The sequence below is a fragment of the Anastrepha obliqua genome, chromosome 4, assembly GCF_027943255.1.
Source record: "Anastrepha obliqua isolate idAnaObli1 chromosome 4, idAnaObli1_1.0, whole genome shotgun sequence".
Lineage (NCBI taxonomy): Eukaryota > Metazoa > Arthropoda > Insecta > Diptera > Tephritidae > Anastrepha > Anastrepha obliqua.
In genome coordinates, this window is record NC_072895.1 from 16,564,925 (window position 1) to 16,587,974 (window position 23,050).

At 35.5% G+C, this 23,050-nt stretch overlaps 1 pseudogene; it reads right to left on the reverse strand.

Annotated features, from left to right (window-relative positions):
• LOC129243485 (uncharacterized) overlaps window positions 1-20,254 on the reverse strand; it is a 38,955-nt pseudogene extending 18,701 nt beyond the window's left edge.
• Between the last annotated feature and the right edge of the window lie 2,796 nt (window positions 20,255-23,050).

Sequence of the window (23,050 nt, forward strand, 5' to 3'; positions counted from 1 at the left end):
CGCATGAGGAACTTATTCCGATCTTTCCTAAAACCAATGCGAACATCATCGGCCTTAACCACCGCGCTGTTAGTGCTGCGTTTTCCAAACTGGATAAAGAGGCAAAGCGAATCGGTCTGGTGGTGAACGAGGATAAAACGAACAGTCGGCATCAAACAAACAGTCGAGTCACTCGCGTATCGGCACCCATGTCAGTGTTGACAGTTATGAGTTCGAGGTTGTAAAAGACTTAGTATATTAAGGAACCAGCATTAACACCTATAACAATGTCAGCCTGGAAATCCAACGGAGAATCTCTCTTGCCAACAAATGCTATTTTTGACTAAGTAGGCAATTGAGTAGTAAAGTCCTGGCTCGACGCACAAAACTAACACTCTACAAAGCTCTCATCTGCCCGTCTTAACGTATGGCGCAGAAGCTTGGCCGATAACAACATCCGATGAAGCGACGCTTGGAGTGTTTGAGAGAAAGATTCTGCGTAAGATTTTTGGCAAGGGCGAATATCGCAGACGATGGAACGATGAACTGTATGAGCTTTACGACGACATAGACTTACGAGTAGTGCAGCGAATAAAGATCCAGCGGCTACCTTGGCTGGGTCATGTCGTCCGAATGGATACAAACGGTCCGGCTCTGAAAGTATTCGATGTGGTACCAGCTGGTGGTAACAGAGTAAGAGGAAGGACTCCTCTGTGTTTGAAAGATCAGATGGAGAAGTCCTTGGTTTGACTTGATGTTTCGAACTGACGCATGTTAGCAGAAGAAAGATACGGCTGGCGCGCTTTGTTAAACTCGGCCAAATCGCGTAAGCAGTTATTACGCCAATTAAAAAGAAAAAAAATGCAAACTTTAGTGCAAACTATGCAAAAACTTTAGCAGATTTCTGATTTCTACGGTGCTGATATCTCCCAACTCATTAAAGAATTGTCTGGCTAGAATGGCGAATTTTCGTTTAGATAGAGCTGGACAGTAGCGCAGGGGGTGCAAAATTAGCTCTTTCATTTTTTCATTTGAAAAGCTTCTAAAGATGTCATGTGTCTGCACGTCTAACATCTGCGCGCATCTGGCTATTATATAGTGTCCCGTTATGGCAAAAATTAGTATGAGAAGACCATGTTTATTTTGGCTCAGCCGGAATTCTTTGAGTTTAGAATTGAGAGACGGCCATAAGTTTAGGAAGTTTGGACTCTCGGCGAAGCTGGAGCTCTTCGTCTGCAATAGGTGGTGGTTGGACTCCGATAACGGCATTCGAAGGTCGGGAGCTTAAGAAGATGGTAAGAGTCTTCCGATGAATGTCGTTAATTGTCCGTCTGCACACTGTCCGATTCAGCAATTGTCGATAAGTTTTGTTCTGGATCTCGTCGACGTAATTGCGGAGGTGCCTCTTTACGTGTCTGGGAGGTGATTCATGCTCAAGCAGATGTCTGCATGGGTGGGACCTGCAGTAGTACCCTAACAAAAACTGCTTGCTGAATAGTTTTTTTGTGCTCCTTCACAGGGAGCATCTGAGCCTCGCCGTTTAGGTGTTGCAGTGGGGACATCAGTCGACATCCCGTCGCAGTCCGAATGCCAGTGTTTTGGCTAGACTGAAACTTCGTCCACTGCAAATCACCAGTTTTACACCACCAGACAGGCGCAGCATAGTTTGGAACCGGCCGGCCCCTACTTTAAATGACGATAACAAAATTTCTCTGTATTTGCCCCAAGTGCTGCCAGCAGGCGATTTGAGGACCTTGTCGCGATTTTGAACTTTAGTGGCAATAGCGATTGTGTGCGCTGAGAAGAAGAGCAAGCTGTCGAAGGTAACTCCTAAGATTTTGGGGTTGTTAACAGTCGGTATTGGTGTGTCATCGACTTTTATCTTAAGTTGTAGTTTCACCTCCTTTGTCCAGGTGGTGAAGAGGGTCGCCGTGGACTACGTGGGGTAAAGTTCTAGATTCCTCGCAGTGAAGAAACGAAGTATGGTATCAAGGCTTGCTGATTCATCGAACTTATAATTCGTTTCGATGTTGCAATGGTCAGCACGCCATTTTGAATTTGGACAAAATGACTCAGCCATCTCGTTAAGTGATGTGCGGCATTCCAGGGCTACCGTGAAGGGTATCGACCACCTTGTAAAGGGTTTTATAGCCGCTTGGCTGTCAGGAAAAATATTTACATATATCTTATCCAGGTAACCCATCACACTGTACGAGTGCCGCAGCCTTAGTTTTTGTCAGCAGTTCAGCTCGAGAACGTTGCAGTAAAAGGGAAACCGAAAACAAAGCAAAGATCTGCAGTTGTTAGAAATACATACCGCCGCACAGTGATCCAAACGTGGACAAAAATGCAAAAATCTATTCGATTTGTGGCATCATTTGAAAGGTAAAACTCCAATTAAGAAATGTTTCTAACCTATTTTGAGATAAAATAAACATAAAGTCTTGTGGATCTCCTTAAATCACAAGTACTTTATACAAACCATTTCACGTCCCCGCTTGACATAAAAAAATAGTAAAAAATTAAAAAATCATTTATATCCTCAACAAGACGTCCTCCTGCACTTTTGCACAGACAATTATAATGAACCCAAAAAATATTTATCTCATAAAAAATTTAAAACAAATATTTTTGTTTTTAAATATTAAGTAAATCCATGTTTGGAGATGCTAAAATCCCATAATTGGGAAATTTCAGCCTCTTAAAACCTCTTAAAATTTGTTTATAGTTATTGCAATTTCAACCTTCTTTTACTAAGGGAAAGTCATATTTTCTCTGTTTTTTACCGCCTCCCTTTTTTCGCATTTGTTTTAGCTGATCTATATTTTTAATACGCGCAAGCACTATTGCTGTGTATCATCAGAAGTGTACGCTCAGTTCAATTTTCAAAAGTGAGATGTGGAATTAGAGAGCGTGACCAGGGCTATTTCGGAAGTTAGAACTCGATTTAGCAGTAGAGGATGATTTGAAATTTGATGAAATGATAAACCGGCACCATGAAAAATTCCATTTCACTCCGTAACGGTTAAAGGGATTTAAATAAAATTTAGCACACTGATCGCTCTCACTAATATTTGGAGTACATTTTAGGTTTTAAACGAGTGTCAAATGAAAGTGGTTTAAGGGGGTATTCTGGTCTAGAAATTTGAAAAAGTCGATTTTTTTTGCATATTTTCAAAGTTTATGGCTTCAAAAATATGCCCTTCAACGGATTTTTTCAAAATTCGAATTATTTTCGGAGATACAGCGGATTTTGTGACGTGGCGTCTAAGCCGGCCGAGTGGAGCGAATCGCAGAATGAACAGCAGATGTTACCGAACGACTTGAGGACTTGTTCTTTCCAGAAATTTTTTTGTATCCCAAACAACTTTTAGTTATTCTATACATATATACATATGGACTTTATACTTCTATAATATATACCTGGAAATATATTGCCCATTAATTCAGAGTGAGTGGTAAATAGTATGATCTAAGTTATTCTATTGGATTTTTTGCTTAAACTTCAAACACGATTTTCTCAAAACTACTTTTTTTGAGTTTTATCTCAAGTTCTACTTGACCGATCCCTTTGAAGTTTGATAAGAATTTTTTATTATACATCTGTCTATCGCACCTGCCTCGGATTTTGAAAAATTTAAGTTTAAAGTTTTTTAAAAAAAAGAGGGTAAAAAATTGTTTTTTTAAGTTGACGCCATTTTGTCAACTTTTTTTCTTTGATTTGGCGTAATCCGATGGCGGCATTCTAAGCAATGAAGATTTTTTTTAAATTGGTTTGTTTTAGATCACTACAAGGGTTGGAATCATGTCAATCATAGAGCCCCCACTCCGCTGGCTTGTAATTACACGATTTTTTAATTTTTTTTTGAAGTGAAAACTTCTTTAGAATCGTTGGGAGTGATTTGGGAAAAAGTGAAACGGAAAAAGCGACCAACTTGGCTACGAAGCGTTATATTATATGTTGATATAAACGTAGCGACGAACTAAATTAAAATAACTTTTATTTTTTCTTGTGATTCGAACCAAGGATTTTGGATCGGAAGCTCACATTGCTAGTCGCTCGGCTACCGCGTCATGCTGTAGGTGCTGGCTTAAAAGTTATTTAGTTACGAAGCGTTATATGTATTATATGTTGATATAAACGTAGCGACGAACTAAATAACTTTTAGGCCAGCGCCGACAGCATGGCGCAATAGCCGAGCGACTAGCAATTTGAACTTCCGATCCAAAATCCTTGGTTCGAATCACAAGAAAAAATTTTTTTTATACAGTTATTTTATTTTATTTTATGATATGTTTATGAGGAGCTTTTTTTCATGGCAGAAATACACTCGGTGTTTTGCCATTGCCTGCTGAGGGGTGAGCGCTATTAGAAAAATAGTTTTCCTTAATTTTGGTGTTTTCACCGAGATTCGAACTGACGTTCTCTCTGTGAATTCTGAATAGTAGTCACGCACCAACCCATTCGGCTACGGCGTTTGTTTAATTTTACTGATGCAAAAATGAGGGAAAATATTTGAATAAAGTTTGCTTACTGTTTACACATTTTCCAAAGGTGACGGAGAACCAAAAAAAAAGTCGATTTTCAAACAAATACGAGTGCATATGTGTAATTGTGTTAGAGTTTCGGTCACGCCCCAGCAAAACCTGCGTGCATATGTGTTTGTAACATTCAAAAAAATGTAATTGTGTTAGAGTTTCGGTCACGCAGGTTTTGCTGGGAACGCTCATAATAGCAACCGCGTGTGTATTTTTATATTCGTAAATATTTTCATTTTTAAATATTTACCGCAATTATGCCGAAAAACAATGCAGAAAAGTGTCGTGAATATCGACAGAAAAAAAAAGCAATAAATAGCATCACGGAATTCATTCACGAAAATTTAATAAAGTATACACCAGAAGTATCGCGGATACTTAGAAAAGATTACGATAAAGTTCCAATGATTTTAAGTGGCGAGTTTAACGTAAATTTTGCATTGGACACAGCGGTTCCTTTAATTGACTTTCTCAATACAACATTCAATTTAAAAATGTGTAACAATCGCACTGAACCGACAACACGATCAAAAACAACAATTGACGCGGTATTTCAAAGATATGTTGACAACATCGAAACCAAAGCATTTGTATCATATTTTAGCTATCATAAGCCACTCGTATCATTTGTTGAAATTGAAAACATTGAGGATGAATAATAATAAAATGAAGAAAATAAAATATGAACTTTATAGCAATATTATAATGAACCTATAATTATCCCGCCCCTAATGCTGCTTTCGTCTCATTCTCTCTCAGTTTGTCTTACGGAAGGTTTCACTTCTATCCCGTCTAACCGTTAGACTGGTATTTTTTTTTTATCAATTTTTTTGTATACATAAAAGGAAATGGATAGTACAAATGTTTTAATTTTTTTATCTTAGTTTTAAAAATACCTAAAATTAAAACGTTTAGACCAGAATGCTCCCTTAAGAAGATTTTCGTTTAAGGCCCTCGCCTCATTTGAAATAGGGTGTTTAGGTGTTCCTTTAAAAGCGTATAAGGCGGAGACGAAAAAAGATTTTTTTTTCAGTTTTTTATTTCCTGATTGGTTGTTAAAACAGAAAATTTTTTTTGGCCATACGAGGTTCGTTCAAAAAGTTGTCAGTATTCATCAAGAGTTCTATCGAATGAATACTTACTACGGCAGGTCGATTTAAAAATCGCTCATTGCTCTGTGAAAATCGTATTCTAGGGATCAAAATAAGAAACTTTGCCGAAGGAACCATACCTCTAAAACGAATTCAGATATCCCCCAATTTGGGTCGAACGAAAAATCCCACTTTGACCCATTTAAAGTGCTCCAATCGAGTCCAAATGTATGACCGACCCCCACTAACTTTGGACGGCCGATCCACACATGCCAGTGACACACCTCCTCGAACTCCCCAAATTGGGGGACATCAGAACTCGTTTTAGAGGTATGGTTCCTTCGGCAAAGTTTCTTACTTTGATCCCTACAATGCGATTTTCACAGAGCAATGGACGATTTTTTTGCCTCCCCACAAATCGACCCGGCCTAATACTTACCCTTTGCCAAACAGCAAACAAATTTACAATGATAAAAGAATAAATAAATACGCTACGAATTTATTCCCAACCTAATATTTTCGTTTTATTTCATGAATTTCAGGTAAATTGTGTTAGTTTCTATAGACTTTTTTATTCACCTTTTTTAATCAATAACAACATCCAGAAGTTAACAGTAAATATGCCTAATTTTACGTCCATATCAAAAATTAAACTCGGTATATATTGTTTAATTTGTAAACGGTACGGAAAAACCGATTTCATTGTTGAAGTGAGCGTAATGTAAGTCTTTTACGAGCAAAGTTTCAACAAATTCCGACCGCTCCTTTTATTTTTGTCTAGCGTTTGTATGGAATCGGAGCATCTTGCGCTGCCCATCTTACCCTTGTGTACACTTGGACGTGGTTGCCTCACTTGAAACATTACAAATTTGTAGGGACGTCGTTCTCATGCAAATGGTGTAGAGAGCAGAATATAATCAGACGATTTTCAAAAGCTTCCTCTGTTTGAACACACTAACCTACGAAAGTGGTAAACCGAATGTAACGAGACTTGCGGCCGTGATAGGCGACCGTCGTAGCCAAATGAGTTGATGCGCTACCACCATTCGGGAGTGCGTAGATTCGAGTCTCCGTGCATGAACCAGCAAAATGACAGACAAGGTTTTTTCTAATATCGGTCGGCTCTCGGCAGGCAATGGCAAACCTCCGAGTGTATTTCTACTACGAAAAAGCTCTTTATAAAAATCCATCTGCCGTTTGGGGTCCGCTTAAGCTGTAGGATCCGTACGCCACAAATAGGAGGAAGAGCTTGGCCACCCACCAAACAGAAGTGCACGAGGCAATTATTTATTTATTTATTTGTTTCACATACCGGAAGAGGAATTTTAAGGATACATTGTAGGGTTTTTTTTATCCCGAAAATATCAACACCATCGTAATAATTCTAAGAATACGATTTATGGTCTAATTCGGCTGATTTGAATATGATTATTTTCCAAAAACAAAATGACTCGAGATCGAAAATAAAAATAATTGAGACCCTAGAAAGTAATTTAAAGAAACGTTATTATAAGCACAACTATAGATTGAGGGCTCAAAAATATGGCAAAAACGAGAAGTAGTTTACTATCTAAAGACGTGGTTCTATTCCTCGCTCGTTGGAAAGAAGCAACTGGATACAGATAAAAGCAAAGCATTTTTCATCCCTACACGAGGCGCAAAAACCACGTGAAAGCATGAAAATCGGTAAACTCTGAATGCATGAAACACCTGAAATAAAATCTCTTTTTTATGCAAACAAAATTGTCGAAAAATAAATTTAAGTAAAACCGTCATTATTACGCTAATGAAACTCAACGAAAACATTTAATTAAATATTGAATCGCCAAAAGTGTAATCAAATTTCGCATTTCCCGGCCAATAAACCACATGCGCCAATATTAAATCCACTAACACAAAAACCAAAACCAGCATCAACGTCCCAGTAAAACTAATAAAAGTCTTAAACGACTACCGAAATAAAGAACTCGCACGACAACAGCAAAAACTCGCGCACAAACAGCCAAACACAGCCACACCAACAATTGTAATGCGTTAAAAAGTTCGTAATTCTTACGCAACAACACGAACTAAAGAGGACGACAGGCGAGAAGTGAAATGGTGGCAAACGCAAGAAAAAGGAGTTCCAATCCAAGTAATCCATCGCGTAAAAGTGTCAAGTGACTGCTGAACCAACAAGAGGCTGCAGCTGTAGCTGTAGCTGTGTGGCTGTGACTGAGGCTGAAAGACGGCTGGCTTTCAAGCACACACAACAATAAAAATAAATAAATAAATATCTGTGGATGTGTATGAAAGGAAATAGCAACAATTCTGCGAATGCGACGGGCTATTGAGTAGAACAAATATTTGTAGGTACATGGCTGCTTAGTAGAGCGTGGCATTGCATACTTTATGGCGCACGCACAACTACCCAACAACGCATATGGATATGGGCACTGTGGCAGGAGAAGGCAGTAACAAAAATCGTGAATGAAATGCGAAATAAAGGAAAATGGTCACACACAAGTGCACGTATTTGTATGTTTAATACATACATACCCAGAAACATACATACACATATACACATATACATATAATACATGCATACATACATACAGTATCCGTCATAGTGAACACAAAAACGTTGATATGCCCCAATATAAGCCTTCAATAATTGTATAAAGTGAAAAAAAAAAATAAATTGGAATAATTAAAAAAAACGTATAAAATACAGAAATACAATTTTGGTATGAAAATACAATTTTGATATAAAAATACAAAAACAAAAACATGCATTTGTTAAAATCAAGTACTGGCATCAAATATTGATCTGGAAAAAATTCCCACTTTTGCATCTCACACATTTTCGCAACTGCCTAATTGGGAGGTGGCCGATATTTCACATTTATCAAAAAGCAGATTTCTGCTTTGTCCGTACACTAGTGATTATAAATTTTGAAATTTAATACATTTTTACTAGCTTTCAACAAAAAATATGGTTTATTCTTCTTTATAAAAAGGTCGCATGAATCAATGTTCCTAACTTTGTACGAAATGCAGAAAAATGCATCAAATTTCTATAAAAACTTCCCTAATTTTTAATCAGAGTTGTTAGAAAACTTTTCAGTATGCAGTTTTATAGGTATGTAGGTACGTAAGATGGCAACAGTACCCCAGGTACACTTCAAGTAGCACTTACGTGCCGTTTTGATACCATAAAGTGGACCGCGAAAAAATTTAGGGAAGAGAAACCCGTCTAGAGCCATCCAGTGCTGTTGATGTAGTGGAGGAGAGAAAAGGGAGAATTTCCTCAAGCCATCCCCAATGGGCACGCCAAGGAATCTCAAGTGCCTAGCCACCAGAGCCGGACACCGCATGGAGTTTTATAGCCCATGAGATTTCAGTATAACAAAGTGAAGATTTGGAGTATCTAAAAAATTGCGTTAATTTTGCAACATTTTTTTTCTTCATATAAATAAGGAGTAAAATTTAACGGAAATTTAATGAAATTTTCTGAGTTTCGTGCAGCTTAAGTTAATGAATAAACTAAATTTGTATTGAGAATTCGTTAAAATTGAATAAAAACATTTAAAGCCTAAAATCTAAATTAACAAGACGTGCGTGGGCTCTTTTTTCGAGCAGCATATTCTCTATACGCCGGTTAGCACGAGAAAGAAACAACTGATGCGCTTTGTTCAACTCGGCCAAAACCGCTTAAGCGGTCAAGCGGCCTATCATGAAGAAGAAGAAAACTACTCTGCCCAGTTGTGAAGCGAATCTCATGAAATTTCATGAAATTAATTTTTTTTGCCGAAAAATTAAAATAAAAAAAAAATTCGGCAAGTCGGTAATGAAAAGCTTGAAAAATCTAGTATTTACTTGCAAGGAAAATTTGCGAGAAAAAGGGGTACTGAATTATAGAAACGCTGATGGACTAAAAAACAATTGAAAATGTTAAGGAAAAATGGGTGCAAAATAGCTATTCAAGAGTGCAAATTGTAAAGGGTTTGATTGAAAAGTAATGAGCCTTATTTTTTGTAAGCAGTTTTATTAAACCTTTTGGCTCATATAACTAATATTCTTCAAAATAGGACCCTTGAGCGTCAATACACCGCTGGTAGCGGTCCTTTCACTGCAGGAAACATTTTTTAAACTCATCCGCCGGAATCGCGTTCAATTCGCTGTCACAGTTTTTTGAATCGCCTCGATGGAGTCGAAACGTCTCCCCTTCAGCTTTATTTTCAGGCGCGGGAACAAGAAGAAGTCCGGAAGGGACAGGTCTGGGCTGTAGGGAGGGTGTGGAAGCACCGGAACCCCCATCCAATACTTCACGACTCTTTTCCACACGCAATTGCTTTTGTTCATCAGTCAAAACCTTTGGAACCAATTTGGTACATACTTTGCGCATTTCAAGTTTTCCGGTCACGATTTCCCGCATATTGTAATAAGTTAAATTTAACTCTTTACTGATCTCACGCAGACTAGCACGACGGTCAATGTTCAAAAATTCACGAACCCGGTTCACATCTTCGTCTGTTTGCGTCGTCGAAGGCCTTCCAGATCGCTGCTCGTCTTCGACGTCCTCCCGGCCTTCCTTGAACGACTTGTGCCACCGTTTTACCTGGGCACTGGACAGAGATTGGTCCCCGTAAGCCTCCTTGAGTAGCCCAATGGTTTCGGTACTCGTTTTGTTTAGCTTTACGCAAAATTTGATTGAGTAACGTTGCTCCAATGATCGCTGCATTTTCGCCACTACAAATTCCAAACACACTTTTAAAACATCGTTCACGTGCGGAGCGAGGTTGACTGCACCACTGTTGCCAGCGAATTGGGACCGGTTTCTAGTGGGATCGGTTGCTCGCTAAACAAAGTAACAACTCCGTTTTGCGCCTTCCACTCGCTACACGCTCGACTCCGATGTTTCGGATCGTTGTCGCCTTGAAGGATCCAGCTTTCATTTTTCTTGATATACAATTACTTAGCAAATGGTAACAAAGCCTTTTGATATATTTTATTTAGTTTCTCGGTAAATAAGAACAAAGTACCGAAATCTTTGTTTGAGAAGCACCCCCAAACATGAGCCTATGTTTAACAGTCCGTTGAAACATCCTACTGGTGGAGGTTGTCCAGGCGTGTTTGATGCTCGGAAATGCCCAGAAGGAGGATTCATTAGAAAAAATTTCGTTGCTCCAATCGCGGTCCAAGTTCTTCTTCGCCCATTCCACTCGTTTTTCAACGTGTTTTGCACTCAACATTGGTTTTTCCAAAGTACAGCAATATTTCAGTTTATTGGCAAGCAAGTGCCTGCGAATCGTTCCGTAAGATATGTCAACACCTTTTGCTTTCAATTTCAGGGCAACTCCACGTAAAGTCAAAGTTGGATCTTTCGAGAACAATGCGAAAATCTTTTTTTCGTCTTTTTTTTTGAGACTTTGCTTGCACTTCCGCGATCAGGAAAATCATCAACGTTACCGACCTTTTTATACCGATTTATCCACTTGCTAACGAACTGCTTCGACTTTCCCATATATTTCGCAGCAGCAGTTTGCGTTAATTTGGGTCCTTTTTCATGCAAACATAGAAAAATTGCCTCAAAGCGAGAGGCGTAAACAGCACTTAATTCGAAAAACCACTCAATTGAAGGTTAAATCTGACAGACAGCTGACTTTTCACAAAAAGCATGAAGGACTGTGCTACCCTCTATGTCATAGAAAAAGAAACAGGAGGGTCTGATTTTTTATCTACGTATAACAGTGACCACGCTCTTATGTAACCGACTGTATAATACAAATTTGTAATTAAGTTTTTCTTTTTTAATTAACTCAAATCGACAAACTTCACTTTTAAGAAATAAATAGAATTTAATCGAAAAGTTCATAGAAGTCTTTAATGAGTTTTGTTTCAAACATACAGAACTTTATCTGTGGCATATGAATGTTATATTATAAAAAAAAATGCCACTTATGAATATAAATATATTTCATCCGTTACAAGCACATCATACCCACCTATTCACAAATACCAAAGTCCGTGAACACTGTAACGAATATTAGATTGTCTTACATTCTTGAGTAGCCTGCCTTGAGCGACGCATTTCACTGTCCTGCTGTGCGTTTATTTGCTCTCGATTCCTTCTGTGTTTTCATGTTTTTCTTTGCCTTTGTATTTTTGTTTTTTTAATTTTGTTTTTGCGTTGAGTTTTATAGTTTCATGCACTGAGTGGGTGGTTTACTCTCACTGCTTGCGGCCTCTCTGCCTCATGCCATGACACTAACCGTTACTGGCCGAATTCACGTTGATTTTGTTATTGTTGTTTTACCATACTATGTTTTATCTCTCTTATTTGATTGTATAAATTTCAAAGTCGCATCAAGCGAATAATCCAAAGCAAACACGAAAACTGACAGACGCCCAGCGAAGGCAGCGAGAAAAGCACAGCGCGAATGGAAGCACACAAACACGCACGCACACATACATATGTAGAAACAAACGCGCAAGCACTGTTGTGAGAATATTTTAAAGTATTGAGTAGAATTGGAAAGACTTACTTGAAATGCGTTTTGTTTTTTTTTTGTGTGTGTGTGTGTTTTTTTTTTAGAATCCACAAAATGCACACAATTTTAGCAATTCATTTGAGAAAATGCGTTCAGCGTATGACACTCTACAACTAAATCTGCCGTTGCACTGAGGAGACCTTGAACATTCATGACTTTAGCTTATCTTATTTTCAAATATTTTTCATATCTACGTTTTTCTTTTTCTTGCACGCGATTTTCTTAACACAAACACAAACACTACACTTCACAAATCACAAATTTAATTTTTTTTTGCGCTCATAACTTGACTTTGGAATTAAATTCTGCCATAAAGAAAATACAATAATAAAAAAAATGTATATGTTTATTTGTATATCCAATATTTATTTACAACACGCACTACATTTTCCGGTCCTAGCGTCTCTCTTTGTGAATATCCGGCGAAGCACTAAGGATAATTTTTACTAATAGCAATCAGAGTCCTTGGCATTAAGGTTTTGCGCAAAGTATGAGGCGGCAAATAACGACGACAGCGAGCCCAACGAGAAGATGAAGCTTTGACGTCATCAGAAAAAAGAGATATGTGGGAGAGCAAAACGGGAGTAAAGCGAAAGAGCTTTTCGATATGTGCAGTGCTAAAGAGCGAATTAGAGAGCATGAAGAGTAAAACAGGGCAGTTACAAGTGGCAATAGTGAGTTGAAGGGTGGTTGCAATAAAAAATAAAACCAAAAAAACAACATGAAAAAAATGAAGAGTAAGTTTTCTCAGCAAAAATTTTTGAAGTTAGTGCGTTAGTATTGTTTATATTGAAATATGTTGAGTAGGATGCGCGAAAATAATACTAAAACAAAATAATGTTTTAAAGAAAACCTCAAAATAATGATATTTAAGTAATACTGAAAATTTTATCATTTTTCAGCTGAACTCAAAATATTGGTTAAAGTACTGGCGGGACACTATTTCACCCCACATGACGCAGCCAAAGTGGGATTAGTCCAGAGTGATGCGTGTAATAGGTGCAACGAAGCAAATGCTAGGGTACACCTACTTGTCCACTGCCCTGCTCTTTGTATTACTCGACAAATGTGCCTAGGAAGAAGATAGTTTTCATCCTTCAAGTATTCATATTGCTGGCAAAAGACGAAACGAATTGTTAAAACTCACGAAGAGGTGCATTGAGAATTTCATAAAATAATATCTTTGACTCCAAATACAGAGCACTGGCAACACAATGGACCCTAGAGGTCTAAGTGCCTACCAAACCTAAGCTGAACTCAAATTATAACGACAAACAGGCAAACCTCTGCGAGTATTTCTGACGTAAATAATCTAAATCTTTTCATAAAATTAACATCTATGGTACGGAGGCGGCGTAAAACTGTAGGTGCCTCCAGTTGTGGAAAATATCGAGACGCACGCCATAAATTGGGCGAGCAGTGCGGCCTAACAGCCATGTAATAGTAAAAAAGTATTAAAAAAATTTTATAATTATTATTTTATATATTATTTAAAGTTATTATCAGAGTTATGTCAATTACTTAATTAATAAAAAAAAATTAGTAAACCAAAAAATATTGCAATAAAAAATTTTGTAAATTTTTAAATAAAAAAAAAAAAATTTTTTAACAAAAATTAAATTATATAAATTACAAAAACTCGAAGCAAATAAACTGAAAAAAAATAAACAAAAAATTTTAAATCTCTTCAAATCTATTTTACGCATTACGCGAATATATTTAAGAGGGTCTGAAAGTTATAAAAAAATAAAGAAAATAAAAATAAAAAAAATAAATTAAGAGAAAAATCTATTTAAACATTAAAAAAATTATAAAAATTACGAAAAACTCAATAAAAAAATGTTTAAATAAAACTATTTTGCTTTTTAATTAAAATTTTAAATTTCTCAAATCCTTTTAACGCATTACACGAATATATTTAAGAGAACCTTAAAGTTATTATCAGATATATGTCAATTACTTAAATATAAATATAAAAAAAATTATATGTGAATTAAAAAAAATGCGATAACTTTTTTTTTAAACCAAAATTTCCAAAAAAAATTTCATTCAAAAAAACTAAAATAACACTAAAAAACTTTCAAAAAAGAAAAAAAACAAATTTAAATAATAAAAAATACACAAAAATATTTTTTTTTTGTTTTCATTAAAATTTTAAATTTCTTCAAAGCGTTTTTAAGCACTACACGAATATACTCAAGAGGACGTTAAATAAAAAACTTAAGTATATTACAAAAGAAACATAAAAAAATATAAAAATTTGGAAAATCTCAATAAAAAAAATTTTACATAAAACTATTCAGTTTTTTAGGTAAATTTTTAAATTTCTTCAAAACCATTTTACGCATTACACGAATACACTTCAGAGGTTAAAAGTTACTTAAAAACAGCTAAGTAAATTACAAAAACAATTTAATAAAAATACCTTTTATTAAAAAACAAAAAAAATTGTTTAAATAAAAAAATTAACAAAAATTATTTTTTTTTAATCATTATTTTCTGATTAAAATTTCAAATTTCCTCAAATCCATAAAAACAATTAAAAATAGAATTATAAAAACAAAAAAAAAATTTTTTTAAGTAAAAAAAATTAAAAAGAAATTTATTCTTTTATTTATTATTTTTTTATTAAAATTTCAAATTTCCTTGAATTCCTTACGCATTACATGAATATATTTAAGAGGGCATTGAAGTTATTATCAGAAATATGTCAGTTACTTAAAAAAACTTAGAAGAACTGTGAGTGAATAAAAAAAATTAAATAAAATTTTTTTTTTAATAAAAATAAAAAAAGTCATTGTTTACATTATTATTTTGCATTTAAAAATGAAAAAAAAATTATTTAAATAAAAATTTTTTAAGTAAAAATTTTTTAAATAAAAATTATTTAAATAAAAATTATAAAAATAAAAATTATTTAAATCAATTTTTTTTTAACATTTTAAAATATTATAAAACTTACAACAAAGAAAAAAAATTTAAATACTCTTTTTTTTATTAAAATATTAAATTTCATTTACGCATTCCATTTATCTTAAACTCTTCTAGTAAATATGTACTCAAACTCCACTGTGCTCCATAACCCAAGCAATTTTCGAACTCTTCAAACTTATGCTCAATATTTTCCTGCCCTTGCAGCGTTGCAGAGAAAATTTATGAGTTGAAACATGTCTTCGCTCTCATATCTCATATAGGATTTCAGCTTATATTCGCTCTTCCCGAGTAACACCCACACAACATTTTTTTACTCCATTGAATTAACTTGCAATGGCTTCTCAGATTTTCACTTAAATCAAAATAAGTCTCTCACATTTTTTTACCATTATTTTTCTTAATGCCGAAAACAATACTCTACTGTCGCTCGCCTATTAAGTGCGCTCCACGAATAACACCCACGCAATAACTATTATTTGGTTTGGTTAAACTAAATCGTTATAAACCGCGTATTTCCTTGTTGGATGTGTAGACCTCTTGCGAATTTATTTCATAGTTTTCCTATTTGCATCTCTGGAACTCAAAGCCTTGCGCACAGCTCGTGTCCTCTTTTTTTCTCAAATTCAAAAGCTTAAATTTTTTATTTTTAAAAACTTTCCGCAGATTTTTCCTTTGTTTTCTGGTGCATTACGGTATAGACCCTTGCCATAGCTTTGCAAGCCCCCCGGAGAGCTTGAAAGGATCTCCTCCATTTACTTTTGCCACAAGCAAATTCAGAAGTTGATTTTCAAGTGCCTGAAGCTGCTTTGCAACTCCTTCTTGTCCGTTGTACGCAACTTCAAAAACTTTACTTACACTATTCTGGCTGCCGTCCATGTCAAAATGTTTCTAACAGTGAAGACAACTGTCGTTCTTATTATTATTATTTTTGTTGATCTACGCAAAACTGTTTTATTTTAGTGAAATTTTTGTATTTCGGAGTCTTTCGATTTAAATATAAAGTCTGGTCGGTTTTTCTGCTTCTGCTTTTTAGATATATTAAACTTTTCATAAATTATTGAACCGCATTCATCTTACAATTTATAAGGAATAAAAAATTCTGATACCGACAAGTAAAAAATTATTTATTTCAAAGACTTACAAGGAATGCACTAACCTCCAAATTGATGTGCAATTTTCCCATACGTTAGGTCATATTCTAATCTTAAAGCTATTGTATAATTTCTAAACTTAGTGTAAGTTTTTGATTTATGATACAAATATTTAAGGATTTTAAGGCCTCAAAGTCTAAGTTACAAATTTATAAAGTTTTAAAATAAATTAATTTTCAAAATGTATCTGAAGAAATTAAGCTCTTTCATTTATCTTTCCTCCTACCAACTCCAAAGTAAAAATTATAAATATGAAGTATTTACTGTAGTTTTCAGTTTTCAAAAATCCATTCACTTATGCCGGATCTTCAAGAACTAAATCAGCTGTAACCCGAAATATTTATATTACTCTCAGATCCTAATTACGGTAAGTTTTTGCCAGAAATTCTTTTGTTTTTGAAAATAACTTTTGTCTTTATTCATACTAAAGGATGGCTAAGTCTTTTCAAAAAATTTAAAACTAATAATTTTTTCGGTAAGATTTTCTCCAACCTATTTCTATTATTTAATTCATTTTCGGTTTTATCCCACTATCCGCTAATAATCCATTATTTCATGAAACAATTATCTCGTAAGGCATCAATTGAACTAAAAATATGTGAGCCAAAGTGTAAAGAAAATTCAGAAAAAAGTATGTCTTTCTAGATATATTATATGTGCGGAGTTGGCCACATACTCTTCTATAGTAGATTTTAAGTTTTGCAAACGGGGTCGTACGTCAATTATATTTAACACTTGTGAACTAGGCAGCCGCAGTATACAAATAGAAAAGCAATGGAGCGCTTGAAGGTCAAAATAAAGTTTTCCATCAATTAACAACGGCTCGTTAAATGAAAATATTTCTTCACTTAAGGAAGCCAGAGCACTAAACTGAAATACATTAAGCCGTCTTCCTCGAAATTTTGTTTTTTGATTGAGACTTACTCGCACCAAGTCAGCGATATGACGTCAAACTTTCATTGATACCTCGCAACTTTCTAAGTAAAATTCAAAGACTAAAACACACTTTTTAATCGATTTATCTGCTTTAAAGAAACTTCTTTCGAAACATGAAAACCAAAAAATTCAAAAACGAAAAACAAAAGAAATTCACCTAATAATTAAACATCAAATTCTCATCTGAAATCGGTTGCCGCGTCTAAAAATTCAGTTTGCGAGTTGTCGTTAAAAAATAATTCAAATTTATTATCCTAAGCAATTTTTAAAAGCCAAACCCACTGAAAATATTTGAATAATATATGAAATTATATTTATTTATTTACAGTCTTACAAGACCTATTCAGCAAATTAAAATTTTCGTACATTTGGTTTACTGTTGACATATTTTTATGAACCTTATTTATTAAAATAATCTATTTACAGTTCTCATAAGACTTGTAATAATAAATAAAAAATAAGGAAACTGATTTTGATTACTGAACAATGTTGAATAAAAAAATTGAGTTTTTATTCTCATGTGAAACACTTTTTATCTATTAGAAGAATTTGCTTCTTCATATTTTAAGAAGTGTGCCAACAAAAACATTTTCTATACATATTTCTAACAATGTTATGGAAATTTTTTTAATTTTTGTGACAAAATTTTGTTTTTTTAAGTAGAAAACATCCACAATCGTCTTCCTATATATTTCTTACAATATAATATTTTTTTTTTTAATTTTTGGAATACAATTTTTCTTTCCGTTTTCCTGTAAATTTTTACAATATAATCAAACAAAATTTTTGTTAAGTAAAAAAATCGAAAATCGTCTTCAATATATTTCTTAAAATATAATACAATGTTTCTCTTTTAATTTTTTTGATTAAAATTTTTTTTTTTTTCAAAAAAAAAAACGAAAATCATCTCTCTATATGAATATTTCTTAAAATATAATAATTTTTTTTTTTAATTCGGAGACAAAAAAATTTTTTTGTTATGTAACTAGAAAAATCGAAAATCATCTTCCTATATAATTCTTACAATACAATCGATTTTTTTTAGTTTTTTAAATTTTTTAAAACAAACATTTTTTAATTAAAAAAAAATTTCGAAAATCGTTTTTTTATATATTTCTAACAATATAATCGAATTTTATTAATAAAAAAACTATCTTTATTTTTATCTCGATCTAAATATTTCTTTAATTTTTGGAACAAAAAAAATTTCTTTTTTAAATAAAAAAAATCGAAAATCGTCTTCCTATAAATTTCGAAAAAAATTTTGAAAATCGCTTTTTTATATAATATATTTCTTACAATATAATCCAGTTTTTTTTTTTTTTTAATTTTTGAAACAAAAAAATTTTTTTTTTAAATAAAAAAAACGAAATCGTCTTTCTATATATTTCTTGCAACATAATCGATTTTTTTTTAATTTTTTCGAACAAAATATCTTGAAAACGCTTAATTTCAATGAGAAATAACGTAGGAATGATTGTTTTGATTGATCAACGAATTTTCCTGATATTAAAAATGTTTGTGATTTCAATTTTTTCTTTAATCCATAAACGTTATTTGCCGATATCTCGAAAACTACTTGGCAAAAAAAAAAAACACAAATATGTTAATGTTTGGACTCAGTGAGCGATTTTGTAATAGAATTGGATCGTCTGCTTTTTTTTTTTTAATAATATAAATTGTGGTTTTAATTGCCTTTATTCACATCAATATCTTTCGGCGCTCAAAATGAACCCAAAGCCAACAATATTTCCTACAGGTATTTTCTACTCACTTTCAAAATTTGTTAGTGTTAGCTCTATTTTTTACACTCACTGTAAGCACTCAAATATAATTTATGTGCCTGCAATTTTCACACCCACTCTAAAAGTTAATACACTCACATTACCGCTTCCACAAAACTCTCCACCCAACTATGCACTCACTTCCTACACGTAGCGCAAGCGCACTTTCCACCCCACTTCACTCTATCTCACACTCTCGCACTCTCTCTACTTCCCACTCACTCCCTTGTTGCATCGTGGAAACCCTCACGCTTTCTCTTTACCTGTCATGCAATATTTATTTATGTACACCTGTAGCACGGAAAAATGCTCGTGCGCTATGCCCCGCTCGCTCTCCCTCTCGCTCTCTCTACCGCTCACTCGCTAGTTTCATGTTAGCTCCCCGCATGCGCATTCGCATGGGTTTTGTTTTGTGTCACACAACTGTCAAATTGCTCTCTATTTGTTTACTTTCTATTCCTTTTCGTTTCAGCTAACTTGTTTACTATGCACTCATCCATACACATAAATATAGCCCACCATGCCAAACACGCCAATGCAAACAACTTTTGTCTCGACCCACTAGCAGCGCCCACGCTCATCACATATTCGTCTCATGCGTTATGTATGCATGCAAAAATATGCATGTATGTACTTTATAGCTGCCAGCACTTTTGGTCCCTTTTCAAGCTTGTCAACCTTGCTCGCTTTTTTGCATGTTCTGCTTTGCGCGAGGTCGCTTGAGCGCTCGCACATTTGCTCGCGGCTTGTTGTCGTAAACTAACTCGTGCTTGAATTTTCCATTTTTTACGCTACTTAATTTAATCAAAGGCTAATTTTTTTACGGGATATATTTTTTTCATTTTTTTGGCAAATGTTTTTTCGCCTTGCCACACACAAGTTGGTCATATATTAAATTACTTGACTGTTTCGGGGTTCCAAAATAAAAACAGGGTTTTTTAGTGAACTCGTAAAAAAATTAGCGTGTGTTGTTGTAATATAATATGAAACAATCTAGTGAAAAATTCTAACATCACTGCAGTTTATATAGCCTTAATAAAGTGGGGAATAATATGACTCATAAAATTTGTGCCACTTCCTAAATGCATTACAATTTAAAAAAAACGCTGTCCACACTGTCGGTGGAACGCGTCACATGCGGTCTTGCTTTGCCCTGCTGTTGGACTATTTCTTGCAAATGTACAGTATAAAGGGAGGATGGGGAGTGAACTGAATATGCAGAAGAATCTTTGATTATCCTGGTAAAAAATCAGTTTCCGAAAATTCTATTACCCCACGTGTCTTTAGACCTATAAGTCTTACCTCATTTATCGTAAAGGCGAAAGATGGATTGATTATCATATCCGAGAGCACATTGAATCCAAATTATCTCAAGCGCAACATGCTTACCGCAAAGAGAGACCCAAGGAATCAGCCTTACAGAAGGTCATAGGGACTGTGGAAAAATCTCTAGAAGGCAAACAACTCACTTTGGCGGCCTTCATAGATATAGAGAGGGCTTTCAATAACATCAGGGCGGAGTCAATTTTCACTGCGTTGGATAGACCAGAGGTGGAAAGACCCATCTGTCTCTGGATCTCGCCCCTGCTTGGCTGCAGGGAAGTGGTAAGAGGGACTAAAGTCACTAGATTCGTTCACAGGGGGATGCCGTAGAGTGATGTCCTTTCGCCCCTACTTTGGCTAGTTGCTATTGACAAAGTTATGACAATCCTTAAGGTAGTAGCATACGCCGATGACTTGGTCCTAATGGTATCACGACCGTTTCCCGGAGATTTGGGAAATGTCACTGGCTGTACTCAGTCGCTGGGCTACCACTTACGGCCTCCGAGATAACTCTGAAAAAAAGGTGCTAGTGCTATTTACCAGAAAATATAAACCTCCACCCTTTCGACTTCCCAAATTAAATTACCACGTTCTCCCGCTTTCATCGGAAGTTGGGTATCTTGGAGTGATATTTGACTCCAAACTCCACTGGAAGCTACACATTGAAAATCGGGTACGGAAGGCCAGTATAGCCTGCAAATCTATGTTCGGTAAAAAAACGGGAACTCAAGCCACAGGTCTTGCTGTGGATGCTAGGTTTGGTGGGAAGCTCTTCGGAAAGGCTATAATATCCCTGAAATGGGAAGGGTGCAAAGTAATGCATGCATTGGCATCACCGGAGCATGTAAAACTTGCTCCAGTGCTGCCCTGAATGTCCTTTTGCACTTACTTCTCATTGACTTCTCCGTCATTTCCATCGCAGCTCAAAGTGCAATCAGGTTAGAGGAGATTGGCCTCTGGAGGCAATGTCTCAAGGGACATGGTAGCATTTTCGGGTAGTTAACACCGTATTTCTCTGAACTTAGAACAAATCTCTCTATCCGCAAACTAGAGTTTGAGGGTTGTGCCAGGGCAATCTTTCCAAGGAGGCAGGATTGAATCGAGGAAAATCTGCACGGAAGCTTGCAACTCTGTCTTCACTGATGGTTCCAAAATGGAATCGGGAGTTCAAGCAGGGGTTTTCGGTAAATCAGCCAATTTATCTATCTCCCTTAAACTGCCGAAAACTGCTAGTGTTTTTAAAGCAGAAGTCTTTGCGATCCTGCAGGCATGCAAAATGCTTAGGGAATGCGGGAGCGAGGGAGATATTATTTAACATTTTCTCCGATAGTCAAGCCGCGATCACGGCTCTGGCGATGCCAGGGTACAGAACGAAACTAGTAAACCCCTGTAAGGAGGAGTTCAAATCTCTTGGGTGTGCAGGTAACATTTCTCTGATCTGAGTTCCAGAACATATGAACATAGAGGGAAATGAAATTGCTGATGAGTTTGCCAGGAAGGGGGCTGAACTAGCCTCAGAGACCTCCTACGGGATTATCGGCATTCCCCCGACAGTTGTTAAAGGGGATCCGTACAACTGAGAAATAGGAAGGCGCAGAAAAGATGGAGCTCCATTTCTTCATGTGATATTTCGAAAACCCTTTGGGCTCAGTACAATAGAGGGAGGACTTAGAAAGTTCTTTGGGCTCCTCGCCATTCAATTTCCAAACTCATAGCTGTGTTTACCGGTCACTGGACGATCGGCACACACGCGGAAATGCTAGGGTTACCATTTAACACTCATTGCAAAAGCTGTGGGGACCTTTCAGAGAAGGAGACTCTTGAGCACTTTCTCTGTAAGTGTCCGGGTTTGGCAGCTCGACGATTAAGATCACTGGGTGATCCTTTCTTCGACAGCCTGGGGCAGTGCGCCAACCTAAATGCCATCAATCTTCTCCATTATATCAACAGCTCTGGCTGGTTGTAGATATCTTCCTTTGGAGGTCTCATAATGGTATTAAAACGGCGCTTTAGTAGGGCGCTACTTGAGGAGTGCCAGACCCGCTTTTCAACCATTTCACCTACCTTCTCCTACCTACCATAACTGAGATCCGAGTTTGAAAGTGATGGCATTATTTTTACTGGCTGCACGTTCATTACTGAGAAGTTCCTAAGGAGAACGGGTTTAGGAGATTACGCAGCCGCCCTATATAAAGAATAGGAGTATGTCGGAAGTCTTCTAAGATCTTTTCCAACTTTATCTTTAGACTTGTTTTATAGAATATTCAAGCACTTTTCTTACCTTATTATGCTGACTACGTCCACCACAAGTTTAACTGCAAAGAAAGTGAGAAGATGAAATATTTTAGTGATAATAATTGTTATTCATAAATATATGTGATTACAGAAAAATCGTATAAGCACTTAAAAATAATAATAAAATCAGAGAAATCTATTAAAAATTAGTATATGAGACTCACTACTCAATCAGACCTGTTACGAACCCACAGCCATGAAAAATATTTCATCGTTTATTCGAGAGGTAAAGTGAAATGGTGAAACTTGGATTGGAAATTAGAAAATTAGGACACTTGAGCCCAATTAAGAGGTATCACAATTGGGCTCCAGGCCTAGTAACATCCCTCTATGCCCACATGGAGAGTGCAAAGGAAGAAAAATTAGAAAAAAAAAAATTTAATACGAAGGGGGGGAGGTCCAACAAGTGACCGTATTAGAAATGAAGACACCATTTTTTTATTTTTTTTTTTTAATTTTCAACATAGTCCCCTTTTAGAAAGATA